This window comes from Bombus huntii, chromosome 1, assembly GCF_024542735.1.
Source record: "Bombus huntii isolate Logan2020A chromosome 1, iyBomHunt1.1, whole genome shotgun sequence".
Lineage (NCBI taxonomy): Eukaryota > Metazoa > Arthropoda > Insecta > Hymenoptera > Apidae > Bombus > Bombus huntii.
In genome coordinates, this window is record NC_066238.1 from 11,184,282 (window position 1) to 11,196,404 (window position 12,123).

The 12,123-nt window shown below is 40.6% G+C and overlaps 1 protein-coding gene across 4 annotated transcripts in view; it reads left to right on the forward strand.

Moving 5' to 3' along the window:
* Positions 1 to 12,123, forward strand: part of LOC126868167 (discoidin domain-containing receptor 2) — a 221,670-nt gene that overhangs the window by 91,998 nt on the left and 117,549 nt on the right. The window lies entirely within an intron of this gene.

Sequence of the window (12,123 nt, forward strand, 5' to 3'; positions counted from 1 at the left end):
ACCAGGATCGTTTCATTTCCTTTAATATTTTTCATAAAATTACAACGTTACAACGAGGGACAAAAGCAGTCGTGTATTACGCAAAAATGGGCGCAACGATTCAGGTGGCCTTTAATAGCTCCATCATCCACCAAATTACAGTGGATGCTGTTCCCAGCCTCTTTCGCTCGTGATGTACCGAGTGTGCTTTTCACGCAATTATCTCGAAATGGCCTTCGCAACCGATAAGAAGCCACGCACACGGTATAACCAAGAACGAGGGGAGGAAATACGTGGTTCTCCTGTCTCGTAGTTAACATTATCATCTATGTAATTCGTCTGGCAAAACGCGCACATGCATCTTCACGAGTCATCATTATCAAACATATTATTCTTATTCGTTTCATCTGAGAGAATCTTAAAGGATCCACTCGACGTGTCTCGAGCAAGTCTCCAAGTCTGAGAACAAACTCTTATTCGTACTTATTGCGTAACGCGGAGAAACAATTTCCATTTACGTCGATAATGGCCGCCGAGCATGGCGTTCGTCATTAAATCAAGAGGTCGATCACGTATAGATAGATGGCCGCTCATTGAACGGGTAACTAATGGCTCAAGTACGTAACTTGAGTTTTAGCTTTACCGGATAGCGGTTGGCTCTTAAAGAGATTATTTCGAGACCCTCTACTCCGGACCGTTTGGCGAACCATGGCCTATTCCTTGAAGAGCCTCCTATTCTCTTCCTATGGCTGGCTCCTTACGCTTCCTTGACTTCCATGAGGTACTCCGTCTTGTCTTGCCCGGTAACGATGAATATACTCGGCGGAGGATCGAGAAACTGCGGGTTGCCTCTCCTTGCTGTGAATCGGACCGTACCAGCGGGCAAAGTAAAGCGAGAGAACCAGCAGAGGACCGATGGAGTTCATCAAAGAGTGCCATTTATTATTTAGTTTGCTGCCGGGGGAAATTCGAGTAATGGAGTTTTGAGTGGTCGCGATATTTCTTAGTGTCCGCGTGACACGAGGACACTCGCTCGGAAATTTCTTTCGAAGAAAAATTACAAAGGCTCCGACGATATAGTGGTTCTTGACGTTTCTGTTCGGCCGTTATTGGGATATTAATTAAAGATAAGTGCTGAAATTCCCTGTTAAATTGTATCGAAACCTTTACAGTTTATTATTGTACCAGGTGCTTTAAAAGGTAATTTTATGGAAGTATCTATATACGTGTAAGCTGAACATAACTGTAATATTAATCGAGATCTGTTTCTTTGGTAAAGTCCTACATAATTCTGAAGTTTCCTCTCAACTTTCTAAAAGACCGTATCTAATAATAATTTATTAAGATGCTCGTAAAATATGAATACCGCATTCAATTAATATCTCGATAACGTCTGACAATTATCGTCACGAACTACTTTATCTCCGAGCCACTTTCATTACATGCTAAAATATTTTCATCGACAGCTAATTCCGCGTTAAACAAAATGAAATAATCCCTATTACTTGAAATATCCTGTATAATAACAATTTATCAAAGCGCTGCTACAGTTCAAATTCTAACATTTCTCTTCGTCTGACAAGCAATGTCCAGAACTGCTGTATCTATCAGCCACTTCTATCACAGGTTAAAATATTCTTATTAACTGCCGATGTTCCCCATCAAATAAACAGATGGCAATGATTCGTACTTAATTCGAAGCCTACCACTTTTCGTTAACGTTAATTCTGGTTTCCGGCGTTTCATAATAAACGACTACTTTGCGCCGTGAAATAGTAGGCGTTAAAGTTCGCGATAAAAAATGCTACGGCACCCCGTCGTAAACCGGCGCACTCTAAAGGGTGAATCATAATTGCTCACTTTGTCGACGCGGGGGTGCGAGCGAAGCGCAGACCGGCCTGTTAAAATATTTCCTCCGGCTGGCGGCGTTTATTGTTCTCCCTGTTGCCATTTCGTCGTGATAGGCGGCCGCATGCGCGCGCGCGCGTTCTCGTCAGCGCGGCCCATGAAATGTGCTTTTCACGGATACGACGGTCGCTCCAATCAAAGCTCGCGTTCCCTTGCCGAGGAACTGTTCCACTCCGAACGAAATATCGCGAGATTATGCAATTTGCGGGAAACACGCGAAACGCGTACCCATTGTCGTCCCGGGGAGGAGGACCGACGCATCTGGAATACTCGCACAGCTGCTAATTTATGATTTACCGTTACTTTCCCTTTCTACGACCAGCGAGTGTATGGATCCTCGCGTAAAAATGAAACGAGCCACTTGTATTCGTAATTTTCGGTACGTTAAGCGAAACTCGGTGCGCGCACGAAAGGACAGAAACGCGGAAATTGGATGCCACGAAGATTTGTTTTTCGAGGGAAACAGATTGGAGAATCGACCGAGCGTTTAAGGGTCGTCGTTGCGAAGCTTCAGTATTTTTAGATGAGGGTGTACAAAGAAGAAAAATGGCAGCTTTTAGGTTGAAAATGTTACAAGCTACACTTGCGGGAAAAATTGGTTGGTTGTTTGAGAATGCTGGTAATTGAATATTCGGAATATTTGACGATCAATTTGGAGCGATGTTTTTAGAGGGTTGAATAATAATGTTGATTGATTTAAGTAATGTATTGACCGACTGTTTCGGTATAAAAATAGAGAGAATCGTTCGAAAGTATCCAGCAATTGGATAAAATGATTGGTAGCATGAACGAAACGATAAATCAATATGCACGATATGTAACCGTCGACTCTGTGTGAACTCTGTCAGTGCGCTTTTACGTAGCCATCAGGTGGTGTACAGCTGATACGAAACGCTGCCAGGAAAACACGATAAGTCAACAGAACATCGATTTAACACGATGGGAAACTTTTGATAAAATGATTTTTACCTAGGGAAGACAACGTCGTTGTTATACTTACCTTTCTTTTTTCCAGAAACTATCTCGTCTAAAGATTTTCTGGTCGTAAACCAAAATTACTCGTTGGACGTAAAATCGTGAACAAGTCGGGGAACGACCACATTTAAAAGTTCCACCGCGAATAGTTTAGCGACCGTTGGTTACTGACGCGTGAAACATTATTCTATCTTGCGCAGAACAAAGGTTCGCTCTGGTCTGGAAAAAAGTTAAGTCTGTCCATTGTTCCTTCGAAGCACTTGCTTTTCTTTTTTCAGAAGCTAGACTCGAGTCTAGCAATGGAAACGTTTGCGTTTCGAAACCAATGAAATTCTCCGCCGTTGAGTCCTCCACAACGAGTTTTCGAGTTCCGCGCGCGATTCATCTGCACCAACGTCACTGTTTCTCACCGACAATAGCGATACATTGAATAATATCGGGTCCGCTGGAGGACATTGAAACATTTTCTGCCTTACCTTTTAAACAGCTCGTGAAACCGCACTTATTGTTTATTGCAAAATATCGCACAACGAGTTCTGTCGTGTATTGTCGCGCACGCGCGATATACGCATTTTGTATGCGCAAGTATAGAGGCTGGAGTGTGTGTGTAGACGCATCTTGTATTACATGCTGGCGTATTTGCGTGTTGCTTTACATACTGGTGAGTTTGCGCACGTGCGCACACAATGCAGGTCAGCAGATTTTGATGGCTGGATCGGAATACAGAGAGGGCTTCGATTTGTTGTGGGAAGGACGCACAAAGGTTTAAATGGAGTGGAAGTTAATTACAGCAAGTGTGTTATATATGGAAGATATTCGAACGTAATTATTATGATTCGTGATTTTTCAATCAATCGGTGAATTGTTTTAAAAGAATTATTTATTTTCTGGTCGAAGGTCTAACATGTAAAACAGCGAAACACTGTTAACCGGTTGACCAAACAAATAGTACAACGTAAGTGAATTTCGTCATGATCCTAGATAAAATTCAAACCTCGTTTCTACCATGTTAAATCGGACTATTGAATTTTGTACTACATCGAATAACAGCAACCGTGCTTAGCAAATTGCAAGCCGACGTTACCCATTCAGAAACAGTATCAACTTCCATATCAGATAACGTCTTGTATTTACTCATCCCTCTCGTTTTACAACGAACTATCAAAATTCAAATTATCAGCAACGTTTAACACAATAGAAGCTACGTAGAAAAGCACGGTGCATTGTACGATGCCTTTGAATTTTATTTTTTGTTGGACTATACACCGACACATTGTTAAAGAAGGATGTCAAAGTGCCTGTGAGACACATAGATGTTTTTTCATACAACGAAGTTGATGCGATAGGAGAAGGAAAGGTCAGTCAATGCGTGTCGATCGAACAATGTGCATCGTGTTTAGCCATACCATTTGATGCGGTTATTTTTCTTATACTATATTCACGCAATTAATATAAAGTCACTTTAATGTTAAATATATGATAATTTGTAGTTTAGCATTATTACACATTGTGTATTTTCTGTTTACTAGCTCGCTTTCATCATTGCGAAAGAGAATTGTTCATTGATAAACAGTTAAATTCAACATTTTATACGTTATTAAATTACACTGTCGGAACTTGGAGAAAGTTTCATTGGCTGTTGGCTTTCAAAGTATGTGTCAAGTCTCCAACGCTAATAAGGGTTCCTTGAGCGTGCGGCGACCTAGATAAGGTCATAAATCACCTCCCAAAATATCAAGTCTACTTTACCCCCTACTCGAATACCAGCCATTGTCCACTGATCCTAAAGCTCACATAACGCCAAAATCGATCGCAAAGTCACATCCTAATGTCACCCTGACCATTAACCAATGTTAAACGTTAAATCTTCGAAATTACTGTAAAAGTCGTAGAAATGCAATGGCAGAAATGAGTTGAAATCTAACAAGCGTGTAAACCAGAGGTTATAAATCTAACTAAGGGTACGCCAACCGTACTGCGATTCGTGATTTAATAATCCAACCATCATCCGATAATCGGAATTACTCCCTTCTCATCCAAAACACAAATTCGATCGTGTAACATTAATTTGTGACAGAGATAGGATGTAGAAATTGCATTGCCTGTACCTATATCACTACGTTGCGTGAATATCAAGCTAAATGGCACCCAATAATATGCAATACTATTGAGAATATGTAAGTCAGAATTTATTTAAATTTCTCCATACCCAAAGATGATTTTAAATAGTTACATTCAAAAGTTAAAAATTCGCGAAAGATATAGCGCGTGCGTCTTGTATTTTTAGTTTTAAGGTAATTATTTGTTTGTTAGAACTGTGGTTCAGTTACTTCATCTAAAATACAATCGTTTGCTTTTAAACAAATAGTCGATGATCTAATCTGTTGAAGTTGCGTAAGAGAGCATCGTGTCGAAAACTCAAATGTCAGTTTCAGCCGACAGATAAAATAAAACGTTTTTATTTTGAGAAAATACACCCACAGTTTTCCTCCATATCTGTATGGTACGCAAGTACAATTGTAAATTCGTGTAACTCGTGTAAAATATAAATACATATATACGTGCAAATCTTATATTATCAATACTACCAGTATTATTTCAATCTATTTTTAATTAACAAGTTATCAACGAAATACCTTTACTGATTTTAAATTAACACATGCAATGCGTCGCACAAAATCAAAGGGGTTCCTGATGGCGAAAATTGATTTTTCTGTAACATATGTTCATTCGTCCACGCGTTATCCGTAAGAAAAGAAGAAATCCCAATGGCGCGTATGTTCATTCATCTCTCGTATTGGATGTGTTAATCAAGAGGACATTGAAATAAAATGAAACGAATGAGATGAAAATAAAATAAATGAAATGAATTATATCTTATACTTACTCTAATTCTCTTAACACTTAAATTGTAAACGTGGGTATCCCGTGTTCTATCTTGATCAGGTTGAGTTCATCGCAAGGTGGCAGATAAAAAATCTTTCTCTTCCCCTGTGTAAAAAAAGTTATTTGGCAAAAGTTTTACGATAACCTTAATTTAGAACGTTTGTTAGTTAGTTTGTAAGTACCAACTACTGAAAAATGCATCGGACATGAAAGACCCACGTTTTTACACTTTATGAACACCGTAAAAACGTTTACGGTCCAAGGGTTAATTAATATTAATATTTATTCGTCTATTAAAACAAGTGCTTGGTCCGGCTCGTTTATCATAAACCGTTTGTTTTCATTAACTTAAAGCAAAAAATCACGCCAAAGTATCGCAGTTACATAAAAGAAAGTCTCTTGAAAATTCGAATACAGGTCAAAAGCGAGCATCGCCCTGCAGTCAGTCATTGACACGATTCGAACACGTGTTGGTCGCATTGGTCGAATGTCGTATTTGATCGTGTGCTTACACAGGTCCATACGGACGTCGTAGTAGCACGATGAGAGTCGCGTTGGGCTTAACATTGCCACGACATACCTGTATATCATACAGGACATCGGGCGTCGATCGCGGAAACCTGGCCGGCGTCGATTATTGCGTTAGTCGAACGGAAATTAATCGGTCGGTCGCGACCGCTTTTCGCCTCCGGTGTATCGAGTTCGCGTGATTCGTTCTTTCGGCGGGGCGCGTCCGTTTTATGCGATACGCCATCACCCCGCGCAGCTATGATAAATACCGTCGCCTGATTTTCATACAACCGACATTCCACCCTCCTCTCCAAAATGCTGTGGAAAATTTACGAGAAATCGTGGATTCGACGGATTCCAGGATTTATGGAGATTATATTTAGTTATTGAATTCGTTTCGGTGCGCTCGGCTCGTTGTAAACGCGTCAGCTCTTTATTCGATCGACTCAGTGTGAGGATACGTTTCGATCGTATTTCTCTTTGATTCGCTGTTTGAAGTGGTGGAGCGTTTCGTTTTGATAAGCATTTTTAAATATGAATAGCGTTTTTCTCTTTGCGTTTACGTGCCATTTTCGCGGACTGAATATATCAAGGAATTTAAGATTTTTTGGTATCAACAAAAAATTAGAAACACGTGCGGAAATTTCAATTTTTCAATTACAATGGTAAGTGGTAGATTGTTCTCGCCTGTTCCAATTATTACTAAACGTAAATCTGGAAGATTATGTATACGTTATAATTATTTAATCCATATAGATAATGTATTATGCCAGAGTATGTTTCATGGAAAAATATTCCGGTGTTCGTTTGTACATTCGGGTGTACAGGTGCATTCAAATTCTTAACATGCATGTGAATAACGCTTTGATTCCTAATAACCTCTGTCACTATAAAAAAACGCCAATTTTGCTAAAAAGATAAAAAAGTATTGAAATTTTCGAGTAGTCCCAATTCGGCGATCGTTTGCTCTGCATGAATTCGATCGGGGATTTTAAAAACGAACTCCACGTTATTTCTCGTTATTTAATACGTAGGCGGAAATTTCATGAGAGTTCGAAATATTTCTCGTCGAGCGATCGCTTTTATTTTGACCAGTACATTTATTAAGACCGAAAATCTGCCGTTTAGCCGTCCGATAGTTTTACCCGATTGCCGAGTAAGCACGTTCTGTGAATTCCGCTAATTGCTGCGCTGATTGGCGGAAATCCAACGTGTCCAGCCGTACAGAGTGAATGCTGGTCATTAACGCGTTTAAAAGTCCTCGAAATGTTCGAGTTCTACTGATACTCGTCTTCCGGCGCGAATCGAGATTCCGAAATGTCTGGCACGATCGTCGCATCACGTGCAGAATTCGAATTCGAATTCGAATTCGACTTCCAGAAATTCTTTCCACGACGTCCTATTTTTCGAAATATAATTAAAATTTCACTTTGTCGGTGGCAGTTCCGCTACGTCGAAGCTCCGCTCGTTAATTCGATCCCTTTCCCTTTAGAATGTTACCCGGCGTTTCCGCCTTCAAAACGTCGTTTCCCCGTGAATATTAACGCCGACCTCTATTTCTCTCGCCCCACTTCGTTCTTTACCCTTCTACTCGGGTCATTTCAATGCGAGACACCCATCCACGACGGTGTCGTTTGTATAGCAATTTAATTAAGTAAAGCTTTAACACAGATATCTGCTTTCCCGACTAATGAAAAATATAAATTAAGTCGCTTTAATAACAGCGCTGCACTCGGAGAAGGAATAACGAGCCGGTAAAGTATCGTCATCATTCGTGCATCGTCCCCCGTCTTCCTATCACTTGATGCGAAAACGAGGGAAAAGAGCTCGTTTTGTCGTTTGCAATCACTTACACTTAAGATTCGATCTTTGATCCTTTTAATTAAAACACGAACGACAATGGAGGAAATTAAAACTTGTCGAAAGATTGAGAAGGAATCGCAGATTTCTTGGAAAGATATCGACAAACAGGTTTTATCAGAATTTCAGTGGAGCAGGTTGGGCATTAGTCAGACCTCGTCGAGATTCTACGATTCGACGTTTGTGTTCGTTGGCGTTCTATGCTAAGGGAATCGCTCGATTTTAGAAAAATTCTACTCGCTATCGAAGGCTCTTCAACGTCGACTCCTTGTCCATTATACGTACAGTTGAAATGGTGTAGAATTTTTGCGCCGTTCCGTGAAATCGATTTCGATTTTCCGAGAGCTAAGACGAGCCACGCGGTACTCTGTATTGAAATCGAAAGGACCGTCGGAAACTTTACAATTTTTCCTGAGCAGACGATAAACGTTGCACTTTGGTCAACGTTCCGTATATTTTCCGTTGAATGCATGTTGCTTTATCGGTTCTTCGATTCGGTAAGCTGAAATAAATCGAAAATGGAAGAACGCCGCAGCGACAGCGTTCCTGTCGAATATGCAACGATCAAAATACATGAGAGAGAGCGAGAGAGAGAGAGAGAGACAGACACAGAGAGAGAGAGAGAGACAGACAGACACAGAGAGAGAGAGAGAGAGAGAGAGACAGACAGACACAGAGAGAGAGAGAGAGAGAATCAACAGTAAAGATCGATCGCATTTTAATATTACCAACTTGTGCTTTTTATATTGAATAACTTTCTTTCAAAAAAAAAAAGACCAAATTTAACGATATTTTACATTGTAGATAATTTATAATTTCGAAACCATGGAGCTTTCTATCGAATGAAAGTCTCGTATAAAATATTTACTTCTATATTATATGTACTTATGTACAGAATTGACGCGTAACACCGATTAATTCTCTATGTTCGAGCTTTTTATAGAAACTTTGAACTGCAAATTTTTATAGAAACACGATGTAGAATAATTCTGAACAACATCGTTAAGCTTCCCATAGGCTGCAAATACGTTTCCATTTCAATCGTTCTCTAACAATCTGAATAAACATCAATCAGATAAACAACCAAGTACGTAAACTACATTTTTGTAAGAGAAAAAGAAATAAGAATCGTCAGATCATTTTCTTCTTTGTCAGAAACATCTATTGCTATTTACCCATCGAGTAAAAGATTTTCTTACTTCTTGGCCACGGTGAAGCGCGTAATCGCCTTAAACGAATCTCAGACCGACGAAACGCGAACGTTCTTGTCTCATGAAAATTTCACGTGAGCAGTGCGCGGACGTCAAGTTCTAGATCCGACAGAGATCTTTACCGGGCGACAAAGTGTCACGGTGTTCTCCCGATCGAATAACCGTGTTTTCTCGAATCCTCCGGCCGTTCGAAGGAAAGAGACGCGATTATTCGAAGGTAGCGAGGTGAGCACGGCAGAAGAAGGTTAAAGGAGAAACGATCGAGTCGCAATTCAAACAGAATCCTGAAGCTCGAATACGGCGTAATCGAGACGAGGCACGCGTTATCGATTGATCTCTCGAAGGCAAGCTGGATCCGTTCACGAAAAAAGAAACGGTTGGACCTAAGGTGTATCTAACAATGCTCGGGAACTACCTACATAGATGTTATCCTGTTCGAAGAATCGGTAAATCCTTGCTTAACGACGATCGACTTAGAAGACTTTATAGTTTCCTGCACTTTTCTCCCTGTAACACGTTTTCTTCCAGCCCCCAGGGAGGCTTACTCACCGTTCTTCTCTTTCCACCTTTCCCCCCCCCCCCCTTCAAGTAATCCGTGATACATTAGCCGACGTAAAAAAAAAATAACGAGTTTTACGTTTTTACCATCTCTTCTCCAGTGTTGTCCGGAACTTTAATAGGTATATCAACCTTGAATTTTATTAAATGTATTAGGCTTACGACCGTACAGGGTTAGAAAGTTATCCTTGGAGAACGAAAATTATTCCACTGTTTCTGATAAACAATTATTCACAGCGAATAAATAAGCGTTATAAATAAGAGACGTATTCTAATTGAAATACTGTTACCTTCGATAACATAGCAAGTATATACAGTCCTTTCGTGAAATTTAAAAATTCTGAACTGTATTGGAATATTTTTGTAGAGGCAAAATGTGCAACGCAAAACCATCTCATCGAATTGATCAATTTCCTCCAAAATTTCTCTGTCCCATCATCGTGACGTTTGACGAAAAAAGAAACGAAAATGAAATACTAAATACCTTACGTGACGATCTTGTTTCCAATTGCACCTACTTTGCCGCATTCGCCGATTGTCTCGGCCAGACTGCGTTATTTTGTTGGAGCATTCTCTCGACAGGTCGCGACGGCTAGCTGAAAATCTTTCTTGAACGAAGGTGTCGGCGGGGCTTGGTTGTCCCAGGAGGTCGAACGGTAGCTGGCAACCTGTCAGAATTCATTAACTCTGTCGCTTGTATCGTGTTTTTCCCTTTCCACGAGGAAACATGGTTCCCGGGACGGGACCGTTGCACGATTCGCAAAACTCGGTCGGAAGTTGGTAAACCGGCGTCGCGGTGGTTCGCGAAAAACCGTCTGCGATAATTCTGTCTAGTTGGTTGACGACGCGTAAAGGATCCCGCGGGATCGTCGGATAGAAGATCGGTTAAAGAAACTGGCAAGTTGGAAAGGAAGACAAAAAAAGGCCAGGGAGAAAGGCTGACTGGTTGGACGAATGGAAAGGAATGAGCAGTTGGGGGAAAGAGGAGTGGGATCGCGAAGAAGGAAACGGAATAAAATTTGCATCCGAAAATCCTTTCGTTCGGCTCGACCCCCTCGCGTATCCTTAGTCTGTTTCTCTTCTGTCTTGTCTGGCTTCATCCCGCGGTAGGGCTAGGAACGTCGGCTCGTCTGCATACGACGTAATGACGGTGCTCGACATGCCGTGAACGGAAGAAGGAAAGTCCATTGGACGGAAGCCGGGCTCGCTTCCGCATCGTAGAGCCTGTTTCGTGTCCCGTAGGCTTGTTTGCCTTGCACGGGCTATCGAACCGACACAAAAGCTACAACAGGCATCACTCTAGTTTGGGTCCACTCTGTGGAACCTATTCACCGATATCGTTTCTGTCCCCTTTCTTTTCTTTATCGTGTTTGCGCACCTTGTTTTCGATCCGAGTTTATAACAGCTAGATCGAATGAATCGATGGACAAATTGGAATTTGATCGACGATTTCGGAACTGAGAGTCCGCTTTACGATTTTTTCGTAATTTATCTTATATTTAAATCAGTGGCATTCACTGCTGTAATACCGTGTCGAGTGCTACACATCGAAATATTATATGTGGCACGAAGAAAGTATATTTCATGATTTATACAGATGATTCTATATTTTTGGTATTAGAGTGTATAGATAAGTGAATAAAATACGACCCACGAAGACTTTATTAATTAATTTTCACGTTTAAGATCATCTTCATGATATAAATTCTTAAATGAAATTCTATCAAACCAGAGTCACTATCTATACTTTTATCAAGCCTAGTACATGATTTACCTTTGCACTTAATTATTTTTATTGAAGAATCGAAGTTCAAGTTATAATTGAAACTAAGTTTTCTTACTGGTATAACGTATCTTTGTCGAGATGGAAAGAAAATTCGTACCACGAATGCGATTCGATGTTATTCGAAACGTTAAGGATATTAGAAGTAGGATATCAAAGCGTGGAATATGGTGGAAGTTCGCGCGACTGAATTTCTTTCTTTGAAAATGCCCTTCTTCCGTTTAAATGGGCAATTTAAGTGCCTAACGATCCGCTGAAACATTGAAAACGGCTTTTTGCGAATGCGTCGGAGATCCGTCCGGTTAGACGACGAGTCTTGTGTGCGGAATTAAATTAAAATTAAACAGGTTCCTTACTTGTAGGTAAAACCTAGCGTTCCAGAGGTCGGGGAAGGAAGTTTTTTGATATTCACAAATGGTTGCTCGCAAAGAGTACTTGTTAGGTGAATTGCTC